This window comes from Lepidochelys olivacea (assembly GCF_965140295.1).
Source record: "Lepidochelys olivacea isolate rLepOli2 genome assembly, chromosome: 3".
Taxonomy (NCBI): Eukaryota; Metazoa; Chordata; order Testudines; family Cheloniidae; genus Lepidochelys; species Lepidochelys olivacea.
The window spans coordinates 194581424-194592920 of record NC_140413.1 but is presented as its reverse complement, the minus strand read 5'-3'; the positions used below and the strand labels follow the sequence as shown (position 1 = coordinate 194592920).

Sequence of the window (11497 nt, the reverse complement as noted above, 5' to 3'; positions counted from 1 at the left end):
TTGTACCTTTACCAAAGTGTTGCATCAGGGCAGGATAGCTTTAAAATGTGGCCAGTACATTGGTGCAGCATGTTGAATCAGTACATCCCTCAATGACCTGGCCACACCCTTGCCTAGCCAGCATTGCTACACTGGAATGGAGATGCAGGCACTCCTGCAATTTCCCCCTGTGGCTAACTTTTGGTTACCAAAGGCTCTCTGCTAAATGAATCAAGCCTACCGATACTTAAACACTTTGTCTGGGAGGCACAATGGAAAGCGAAAAGCTGTAAAACTGCATTCCATGGCGCCCTCATCGCTAAATGTACTATTTGACCTTTTCAAGAACACTTTCCAAGTACAGTGTCCACCAGAAAGGAGAAAATATGAAATTTCAAAATAACTGAAATAATTTTTTCAGTGCTTTTTTTTTTTTAAATGAAGCTGAACAATGGCTTCAGGGTAGTTTTGCTTTATTTTTAAAAGTGAAACCTTAGTGTTTGCTACTATGATGGTGGTGAATCAAATTGTCTGTGCCTCTCGCCCATGGATTTATTTGTACCTGTGATTTTCAATTTAATATGTGTAGAATTACGTAGGCTTCAGCATTAGCACATTTAGCACACATAACATACTGTTCTGTAACTCTAACTGGCTGCTGCCTAACAAATAACATATCATAAATAAAGAACTAACATTTGAGGGTTATTTTTCAATTCTTCTTTGTGTTAATCCCATCAAATGGGATCCACGCTACAACTCCTCTCCTCCAAAAGTGTTCTGTTCAATGCCATATTCTGTCACACCATATATCACCATCTTTGTCTTTATGACATCCCACTACTACTTCTTGGGTTGGCCTCTCTGTCTTTTTCCTTCACTTTTGATCTGGTGGACTCTTACACAGTTGTCAGGATTGTGCTGTAGCCAGTCTCAAGCCAGGCTGGAAAAGGAGTAGAGTTGGCATCCGGTTGGCAGCTGGCCATAAAATCTGTCATAAACGGAAACTTTAATTTTCAGTTATTTTTCAGTAAACTCTGGTGCAGATTCAGCAAAACACTTAAGCACCTGCTTCACTTTAAGCATGTACTTAACTCTCATTGAAGTTAAGCACATTCGTAACGGTTGCTGATTGGGGTCTAGTTCAGTTTTTCATAATTGCTGGTATTTGTCCAGCTATCTAAAGCACAATTCAAAGAAGCAGCTTTGAATAGCTTGCAAATGAATGGAGTGTACAATCATAAATGTTCTGATCTTTGTACTGATGTGTTCAGACACCTTGGCATTGAACAGGCGAGCTTGTCACTCCCCTTGATGGCATATGTGAATTCTAGACTGAGTACTGAAAGCTACATAAACTCTTGTGGCCTACATCCAGAAAAGTATTTAAGTACCTAACTCCTATCCATTTCAATTTGAGGATCCAGACCTTCTGCGCCTATATTATTATTAATTTGTATTGTGTTAGTGCCAAGGAGCCTCAGGCCTGGGACCCTAGTGTGCAAGACGCTGTATACAGCGCATTTTAAAAGAGAGGAAAACCGCAAACCAAAGCTCAAGCTTTGACCCTCTCAGACTTGGAGGAAGTTTGAACCTGGATGCAAATGTCAGGCTTAGGCCCATCTTTAATTAAAATGTAGTTTGGGGGTGAAAAACCAAAACCTGTATAAAATTTAACCCAGCCGTCACTAAGGAAAATACTCTAGAACAGTGGTTCTCAAAGCCGGTCCGCTGCTTGTGCAGGGAAAGCCCCTGGCGGGCTGGACCGGTTTGTTACCTGCCGCGTCCCCATGTTCGGCCGATTGTGGCTCCCAGTGGCCGCGGTTCACCACTCCAGGCCAATGGGGGCTGCGGGAAGCGGCGTGAGCCAAGGGACATACTAGCCGCCCTTTCCGCAGCCCCCATTGGCCTGGAGCGGTGAACCGCGGCCAGTGGGAGCCACGATTGGCTGAATCTGAGGACATGGCAGGTAACAAACGGGTCCAGCCCGCCAGGGGCTTTCCCTGAACAAGTGGCGGACTGGCTTTGAGAACCACTGCTCTAGAACATAGACAGGTTTAGAGCCTTTGAATACTCTACTATTCCCTCCTCCACTTACTCTAAAGTCTAAATACCTGACTCTCTGCTGTCTTGTGCATTGCGTAGCCATTTACCCCTGATCAAAGTGAGTGCAGGTTGTCAGTTGACACCCACTTTCCAAAAGTACAAATGGCAACTGAGCGAGTGAAGCTGTAGGTCCCCATTTTTTTTTATTTACTTTGGGCTGTCATCTACTCACATAGTTCCAGTCATTCATCCTGCAAACCACCAATTTGTGTTATGCCCTGCAGTTAGAAATCACAGGGTTTTCTGCTAAAAACAATGGAATTCATTTTATTGCATGGATATTATTCATTCTTAGAAAGGTTCAAAAGTACACACATAAGCTAATGCTGTAAACTCAGGGTCACACAAAGTGGCATGCAGAATCATAGCCAGATTGCCTGTGCGGGTAGGTGTGGGGGCAGCAGCAAGACAAGGGCAGGAAGGAAAAGGGGAAATGGTTGGTGACTTTGAAATCTCTTCTATCATTTCATAATTAGAATAAAAGGCACAGGCTGATATCATTGGAAGACTTTGCCTAGAGCAGTTTCATCTGAAGTCAGACTGGGCTGCTACAAGCTTTGATAAGAATGCTGTTTCTTCTTGTGAAGTGAGATGCCTGCGGATAGGATCCCCAATGACCCTGTCTTCTGAATCAGCAGAAAGGTACCTCCAAAACATGCCAGCATGATACACAAATACATACTGGCTAGCAAAATAATAGCATTACACGCTGTTTATAGGCTTTAACCTTACTGCTTTTCAATGGAAACAATCATATTATCCCTTAAACCTGGTCTCAGCACCATTTAAACATCTCCCTTGTCTACCCACTTTAAAAGAGCAGCTGAATAGCTGCATATATAGGGACCAAGCCCTTCCCCTCTCCAGGTGTCTGTACTTTACTTAGGGCCCCAAGCTTGATTCAGCTCATGCCCTTTCTGACAAGCTTCAGCTGGCCCTCCTCACCAGACAGGCAGATCAATTAACAGAGGGATTTTTCTTTCAGAGCTCCCTTCCTGGACCTTTAACCCTTTGTTTGCTCTACTAACAGAGGGAGGACCGGGGCATAGCTGGAATCACATAAAAATTTTCATTCAAAACCTATTTCAGCCAACAAATGACTATTTTCCCCCAAACTGAAAACTTTTCTAAAAAGCTTTTGGTTTTTTTTTTTTAATTTTTCTAGATTTTAGTCAAAACTGAAACTTTTGAAATTCTGAATGATCATTTTTCTCACTTTCTCCTTTTTGCCACTGAACGCAACTTAATGAATGATGTCTAGAATTCTTTTTCTTTCTTTCTTTCTTTCTTTCTTTCTTTCTTTCTTTCTTTCTTTCTTTCTAACTCTTCCAAATCCTCCTCTTTGAAAAAGTTACAGTATGGAAAAAGAAATACATGAAATTCCATAACTCTGCTATTTGGTAACTTTACAAAAGTTGGTTTTGAACAGTTATCAGATTATCAAAATGAAAAAAAAAAACCCTTACAAAATCTTATGACATCGTTCATTTTATTGCAGTCAGTGCAAAAACAGAGGTGTGGGGGGGAAAGAACGGGGGGAAACATTTTAAGTTTTTGAATATATAAAATGTCAAAACCTCAAAAATGTTAAAAAAAAATAATGTTCTGCAAAGAATTTCAAAAAAATTAAAACCGATCCATCATGAACCTTGTGAAATGGAAACAACTAACCTATTTGAATTTTTTTTTTAATATCAACCAACTCTACCCGGAAGTGTAACACACAGCACCTCACTGATATGGAAAGCCCTAATGCTTTTGCCCCAGCAAAGAAATACATACCAATTACATTGCTAATGATAATAATTAGATGCTCCTGAGAAAAGAGGTTTCCCAGAGCTACTGAATAACTTTGAAAAAAATACAAAAATATCAGTGCATGATACACAAAATGCAATTCAAATATATTCATAGTGAATATTTAATTATTTTTTGTTAGGCAGCATCTCATCATTGTCAGCATCTTTGGCTATAAAAGGCCATTCTTAAGATGGACCCAGAAATATCTTGCACTGCTGATTTTTTATGATCCATACTGGTGAGGGTTGTTTTTTCCCCCTTCCTGAATTCATACACAAAAGCTCTTTGGGTCAGGGACTGTCTCTTTGTTCTGTGCCTGTTTGGCCCCAAGCACAATTGGGCCCTGATCCATGACTGTGGCTCTTCAGTGATCCTGCTATATAAAGAATAAATAAATAAAACCAATAATAAATACACTGCAGTGCATTAGAGAGACAAGGTGGGTGAGGTATTATTGTTTATTGGATCAACTTCTGTTGGTGAGAAAGACCTGAAGAAGACTGGGGTGTAAGCTCAAAAGTTTGTGTCTCTCACCAACAGAAGTTGGCCCAGTAAAAGGTACCACCTCACCCGCCTTGTCTCTCTAATAACCTGGGACCAAAACAGCTACAGCAATACTGCAAACTGCAGGGTGCATCAGTTAAGGATGCTGTATCACCATTATTTGTAACAAAAAGACTAGAAAGTGAGGAAATGAAAAGTTAAGACTACCAACACTACGTACCCTCTCTTCCCCCATTCAAAGAGACACACACACATATTCACACAGTATTAGTGCTATTGATAAAGACAGATATATCTTCTTCACTAGCTAAATCTGGCATCCGTGAAAGTATGATTTTTGTATGATACAAATGCACAGGACAGCTGTAAATTTTTTTTTTTTTTTTTGCTTCCTTCTTGATCAACTCGGTCATACAGTTTTTGGACTGAAAAGAATGATCCTACTATGTACAATTATTCTAAAGCAATAATGGAATGTTAACATTAAGTTTCATTTCTGTGCCTTTGGTCAGTTAATACCACAACTTTTATTATGAATTTAAGGATAGATTTCTGCATGCAATTAATATTGTTCTCCCGTAATGCCACCAAAGGAAATGAAGCCACTCATTAGCATGGGGTTTTTAAAGCTCCAAAGAATAGAAAATGAGTTTGAGACGTTGTAAGAACTTTGTAAATGTGTTACCAGACACACTAACGTGAACTACCCAAGTACAAGATGGTATTATTGGAGCTGATAAATCCTCAGACACACCATTCTGCTAGTTATATAACACATTAGAACTAACTGTATGAGCAAAATTAGAACATTCTTCTAATAGTGCTAAAATTTCAGACAACATTCTGGAGGATGATACTCTCATTTTTAATTCCTTATTTATCCATATAACACTGACCACACACAATCAAGTACTGCAAATTGTTTTTTTGTTGGATCAACATAGTCTGAAGATAGTGCCTCTTTGTAACTTAGAGGTAAGTTGAACAATGCAATGCACTGATCAATCCTATGATCCTGAACATTTGTCAAGTGAGATTTAATGAAAGAGGAGTGTCCTTGCTAACACGTTAAATCCTGCCTGTAATCCCCAGTATAACAAGAAAACAAAGGGGTCCTCCATCCCCTGCTATATCAGGAATAAAGATTGGATGATAGCATGATGTGAACATAAAATAATTGTACACAGAAGCTTATGCAAAAAGGCTTTGTTCGTAAGTACTGGAAAGCCACTCACCCTGAAACAATGGGGCAAATTAGCATGCATCCAGCCCAAGGGTGTAAGCAGCACACACACGCACTCCTAGTGACGGATGCTTAGCTCTTGCTGGGAGGTCACCACTAAGAATCTTTCTTGAGAAGGCAGCATGTCAGATTTCAGACACTTTCTCTACAAATGGGCTTTTGCAGCTCAAAAGAGGGGCTTTTCGATCCACATAATAAAGTCCATTTACATGAAAAGATGCCGCTTTCAATGACATGATTAATTTAGGAAATACCTGGCATCTGAATGAAGCAAAGACTTCAAGAGATGACTGATGATGAGAAAAGATAATTAGGCAAATGTCAAGAGTCAGTGTTTTGATTGGTGACTGAGAGGCTGGCCTGCCTAGGTTATCGTATACCCATTCCAGATGGAAATGAAAGGTCTTTGTAGAGAATTCAGGATGATCATCTTATGGCTAAATATAAACTCTATTTAAGCCTAGATTTTTCCTGAGTTTTCTTCCACTGCAACCAGAAGTGAAGCCTTCTTAGCCCATGAAAGACCTCACTCACATCAATGGCTTTTCTGATGGTACTAGAGAAAGCTTGGCCTGTTTGTGTCTTGAGATGTCTAACATATGAAAATTTATCTTGCATTTTGTTGAGGACTAGAGCACCCTTAGACTTTTCAAAGCGTCCAGTCACGTCTTCTCCCAAGTCTCCAAAGGTGAAAGAAAATGTAATAACTTTGCAGACAGGACCTGAGGACAAAGGTAAATGACAACTCCTTTCTTAAATACGAACAAAAAAACAAACCCCTTTTCTTCCCAAGTTTCAACCAAATGCCCCCTTCAGTGACATGGCACTGAATACTGGTGCCCTCCACAGGACAAAAACAAAATCAACAGGATATCGCAGATCACTGTGCAGCATGCGCTGACAGGACTTCTCTGTTTAGATTGATGGATTGTCTCCCCTAAGTAAAAGCAGCAAGCACAATGCATTCTTTCTAATCCATCATGACATTTTGGATCAAGATTATCATTGGTCCCACAATTATGTATATGAGATTTAATTTGTGGGCTATGCTGGGATTATACAGCATACTGGGTCCTGGGAAATATGGATTTGTGCAATAGAATTTTAGGCACTAGAGGTTTTATGGGATTTATGAAGCAGTTGTTAGACAAGCTTGAGACATCACTGACCTTTTTCACTTCTGTCTTGCCCTGGTGCAGATTGAAAGCTAGGCCTGGTTACTAAATCTGTTGTATCCTCTGCTGGCCAGGAACTGCTTCAAGAAGACAGGGTAAAAAGTACAGTAGAGGAAGCATCAGCCTAATCAGTCAAGCTTAATTTGGCTAACCATCCAATGCTGCAACTGCTATTAGTTAATCTTCAAATAATTTGTTATAGTAGGCTTTATGAAGTACCAGAAATAATTGTCTTTTTTCTCAAAAAGAAAAGGAGGACTTGTGGCGCCTTTTAGAGACTAACCAATTTATTTGAGCATAAGCTTTCGTGAGCTACAGCTCACTTCATCGGATGCATTCAGTGGAAAATACAGTGGGGAGATTTATATACATAGAGAACATGAAGCAATGGGTGTTACCATACACATTGTAACCAGAGTGATCACTTAAGGTGAGCTATTACCAGCAGGAGAGCGGGGGAGGGGGGAACCTTTTGTAGTGATAATCAAGGTGGGCCATTTCCAGCAGTTGACAAGAATATCTGAGGAACAGTGGGGGGGGGTGGGGGGAGGGAATAAACATGGGGAAATAGTTTTACTTTTACTTATGCTCAAATAAATTGGTTAGTCTCTAAGGTGCCACAAGTACTCCTTTTCTTTTTGCGAATACAGACTAACACGGCTGCTACTCTGAAACCTGTCTTTTTTCTGAATTCTATAGCTGTGGGCAGTTATGGGTATAATAACAGAGTATATCGTGTAGTCAGAAATAGTGGAGGTTTTATAGCCCTGCATTAGCCAGAGGTGGATAACCTATCTTTGAGAGGCTTGATTGACTGAAAACACATTTTTTGCCTGCTTAAAACGGCATAGAGAGTGTCACAGAGGTCCCCAAAAGTAAAATGTTCAGTGTATTTAATGAAACTCTACACTCTAACTACATGCAAGGGCACTGTAAGATACTAATTAGATTGTATCATAAAACACTGTAAAAAGCAAAGGCTTGACATTAAAAAAAAAAAAGTCTAAGCTCTGGCCAGCTTTTTTATGTTAGAGAAATACTTAAAAAATAGATTCACAGCAAATATAGGAGGGCTTTGAATAAATCTGTTTCTAATAGCGTCTTAAAGCTGGAAGGAATTGAAATAGCTTTTTGTGTAGTAATTTCTACTTAAATACCAAAGAAAAGAAACAAACAAACAAACAAAACCCTGAAACAAACAAAGCCAATAGAAAATAACAACAATCTTCCATATCTGAAGACAATTTTATAAATTACCATGAGTAATAGCAAAATATGATTATTATCATGACATTAGCTAAAATATGTATGGCTTGTCACCATACTTTTCTTTTTTTTCTTCTAGGAAAGATTAGGAAAATTAGGATGTTGGAAAAAATAACTGCTCGAAAGCAGGGCATGAAAAATTCCTTCCGAGTAAAATAAATAAATTAAATAAATAAATAAATAAAAGCTACTGCATTTCATTTAAATATGGCAATGTAAACATACTTCCAGAAACCTTTTCCCTGGAATTTATAGTACAAAGCATTGTTCAAACCATCTTTCCTTGAAATATACTGAGAAAGGTTTTAAACAGGGAAGTGTTGTGTGGTTCTGGGACTACAATATCACATGGAAGGGTCTAGAGTGCCAGAATCGAAACAGAATATGATAGTGTTGTCCTATTTGCTTTTAATTATCTGTAAATCCTGAGATGCTTAGCGTTTTATGTTTAAATATTACTTTGTAGGAACCAAGATTTTCTCCATGCTGCTACATATTTCAGCTAGTCTGTCGTCTCCCACTTATAATGCACTGAACACATTAGAAATATTTTGCCTCCTTAATAATGTAGGAATTAGTGTAAGTTTTTTTGAATTAGTGTAATTTTTAAACACTCAAGAATATAAGTATTCACATGCCCCAGAAATTTGTAACATAAAACATATGTAACACACTGAAAAAACATAGCAGTTACAACTGTCGACAACACAATTAGTTTGATCAAGCTAGATGTAAATGATCTCCTCCCCCTAAAATATTTTAGGTGGAAAATATCTCAGTGTGTATTATACATACCCTTCTACGCTTTGTGAATTAAAATGCATTTGTAACATAAAACATAACAAAGTGTATAGATATGAATGTTATGTATATACCTCCAATGAAGATACTTTTTTAAAGCCTAGACATTGTTATACACGATTGAAAAGAGTTAAGTGTTAATTTAATAAATCTGTTGTTGGCTGTGTTTAAACTAAACGCAATTAACATATGTTTACTGTTGTATGTGTAGAAAGTTGTAGATTTCTAAACCCCTTACTATGATATGTGCTTTGTTTTATAAATGAAGTTACACATCTTGGAAATTTTATAGCTTTGCTTTCATATGGACAGTTAGTCACTTTTCTTCCTTTGTTCAGAAAAGTACAGTTTATAGTTCTTCCTAGATTGATTATTTTTCTGGAAGGTTTTGTGATTAAAAATATAATATTTGTATTAAGTTATTTCACGTGCAAACGACTAGCTCAAGGGGTATTCTAGATTTACAAGATTTTACTAATAAATGTGTTCCCCTCAGCATTAAAGCTGCTAATTAGTGCTTTTAAACAGCTCAATATTTAATTCTTTGAAAGCCATATCCATATCAAGGACTAATATAAAACTGTTTATGTAGAAGGATACATAAAATAAGGTGTTAAACCCAACACAAATTGAGTGGCAGGGGGTTCCCTACAGTGCTAATTTTATGTTTATTTTCGTCTCATTTGAAGTTAAGATGTCTGCATTATAACAGTGATATGTAACATGCTCAACATACAGATTAACCAAAAGGTGTCAATTTATGAGTCTTATTTGACTAGAAAGGTAGTCAGCTAGTACTTTCATCTGTGTGTATAATCTGTTGTAGAACACCCTAAATATGCCTTTTTTGTTTTAATGGGATGCACTATCAATACAAAAGTTTATGTATAGATCAGTTTTAACAAGGGATTAATTAAAAATGTTAAACATCCCATTTCACATAGGGCATATTAAGAGATTTTAGGGTCAGATCTTCAGTTGGTGTAAATCAGCAGTGCTCCATTGATTTCACTTGCATCAGCTGAGGAGCTGGCCCTCAGACAGATATTTGCAGTAAAGAAATAAATCATTTGCAGGCTTCTGAGCTTTGACATTTTTATTGTGGTAGAAAATTTTTGTATAAACCCAGATCAGTAGGACATAAGGTCCCCTAAAGGAGGACAAACTGTCAAAGCTCTTTGAAAGTTTATTTTCAAAACCTCTTTTTCAATGAAAAAAAAAACATTTTTTGTGGCCAAAATGAAAGTTTTCATGGAAAATATTTCTTTTCATTGATTTTTTTTTTGAGTTTTCATTTGAAAAAGCCATCTCCAAACCCTAAAGATTTTCAGATACTGAAAATATTTTTTTTCATCGACCCTTCCCTCCCCCACAAGGAACAAAAGTTTTGACCAAAAATAAATAATTTCCATTTTATCAATTTTTTTTGGAAAGACAACTCATTTCCCAACCAGCTATATTTCCACCAATCCACAGCCCCTAACCTCCTCCTTCCTTGAAAAGTGTATACTGTCTGGGAAGATGGTAGAGGTCACCTCTAGCAGCATCTGAAATCCTCAGATTTCTGGGTTCTCCATCAGTCATGCTTCAGACCCAGGCATGGGACAGGAATGGGTGTTTTGTCACAAAGACTGCTGTTCTCGGGCCTATGAGCAGAGACGCTGTAATCCTTGCTGATACTAATTGTTCTTTCAGTTGTTTTTGAAACATATGAACTTGAGGTGCTGTTGACACAACTGTGGCGGGGTGGAGACAATCATTGTACATGGTTCCACTCATTCCCAGAGATTGGTGCTGGGTATTGTCCTTCTCCTCACATGGAAAATCCTACAGGACTCAGTCATGTGAGAGACATTTTGAGGCAATATGGATTATATTGTCATAAATATGTTGATGGTTTTCAGCTGTCTCTCCCTTTCTTCTGACCCAGGCATAGCAGCTCTATGCTCTCCCAAAACCTGGAAGAGATTGAGATCTGGATTAAAACCATCTGGTGTAAAATAAGCCCTGAGAAGACAAAACTAATGCAGATTGACAGGGGAAGGCTTTCTGAGGGTCTGGAATAGCCTAGAACTGCTCTTTTAAGCAAGGGTCTTTGGCTTCTTATTGTCAAAGTGGTTCATGATCTCTGGATCTTTCTAGGCCTTGATCACTGCATCTAGATTCCTAAATTAGAATAGTGGTCAGAAACACTTTTTCCCCATCTGTGGCCAGCCTCAAGATTACACCCTTTCCTCATGGATTTGGTCTTCACCAGGCTCTTCCACACCTTTGCCACTAGACTATTCTACTGCAATATACTGTATCTGACACTAATTTCAGCTAGTACAGAAGGTGGCTGCTTGCGTTCAAGATGGGGAAGACTGGATGGAACATATTATACATGTGTTCTGCGTTCTACACTGGTTGTCAGTCCACTTTTGGGTAAAATCCAGCAGATCACATAAAAGCATTCAGCAAACTTTTATTATTTATATTACATTGGCATGCAGATCATGATCCTGCGTCCTGGGCAATGTACAAACATATATTAAAAAACAGACCCTGCCCCAAAGAAGTTACAGTCTAAATAAATTGCCTGTTCATGGATGATAGTTTGGGAAACACAAATGATATAAAGATA

General features: G+C 38.3%; 1 long non-coding RNA gene across 1 annotated transcript in view; it reads right to left on the bottom strand.

The window, feature by feature from the left end:
• Positions 1-10238: 10238 nt before the first annotated feature.
• LOC311518898 overlaps positions 10239-11497 on the bottom strand; it is a 254283-nt gene continuing 253024 nt past the window's right edge. The window contains exon 4 of the long non-coding RNA XR_014711134.1: positions 10239-10832. This is a non-coding gene — a long non-coding RNA (uncharacterized lncRNA). The remainder of the gene's footprint in view (positions 10833-11497) is intronic.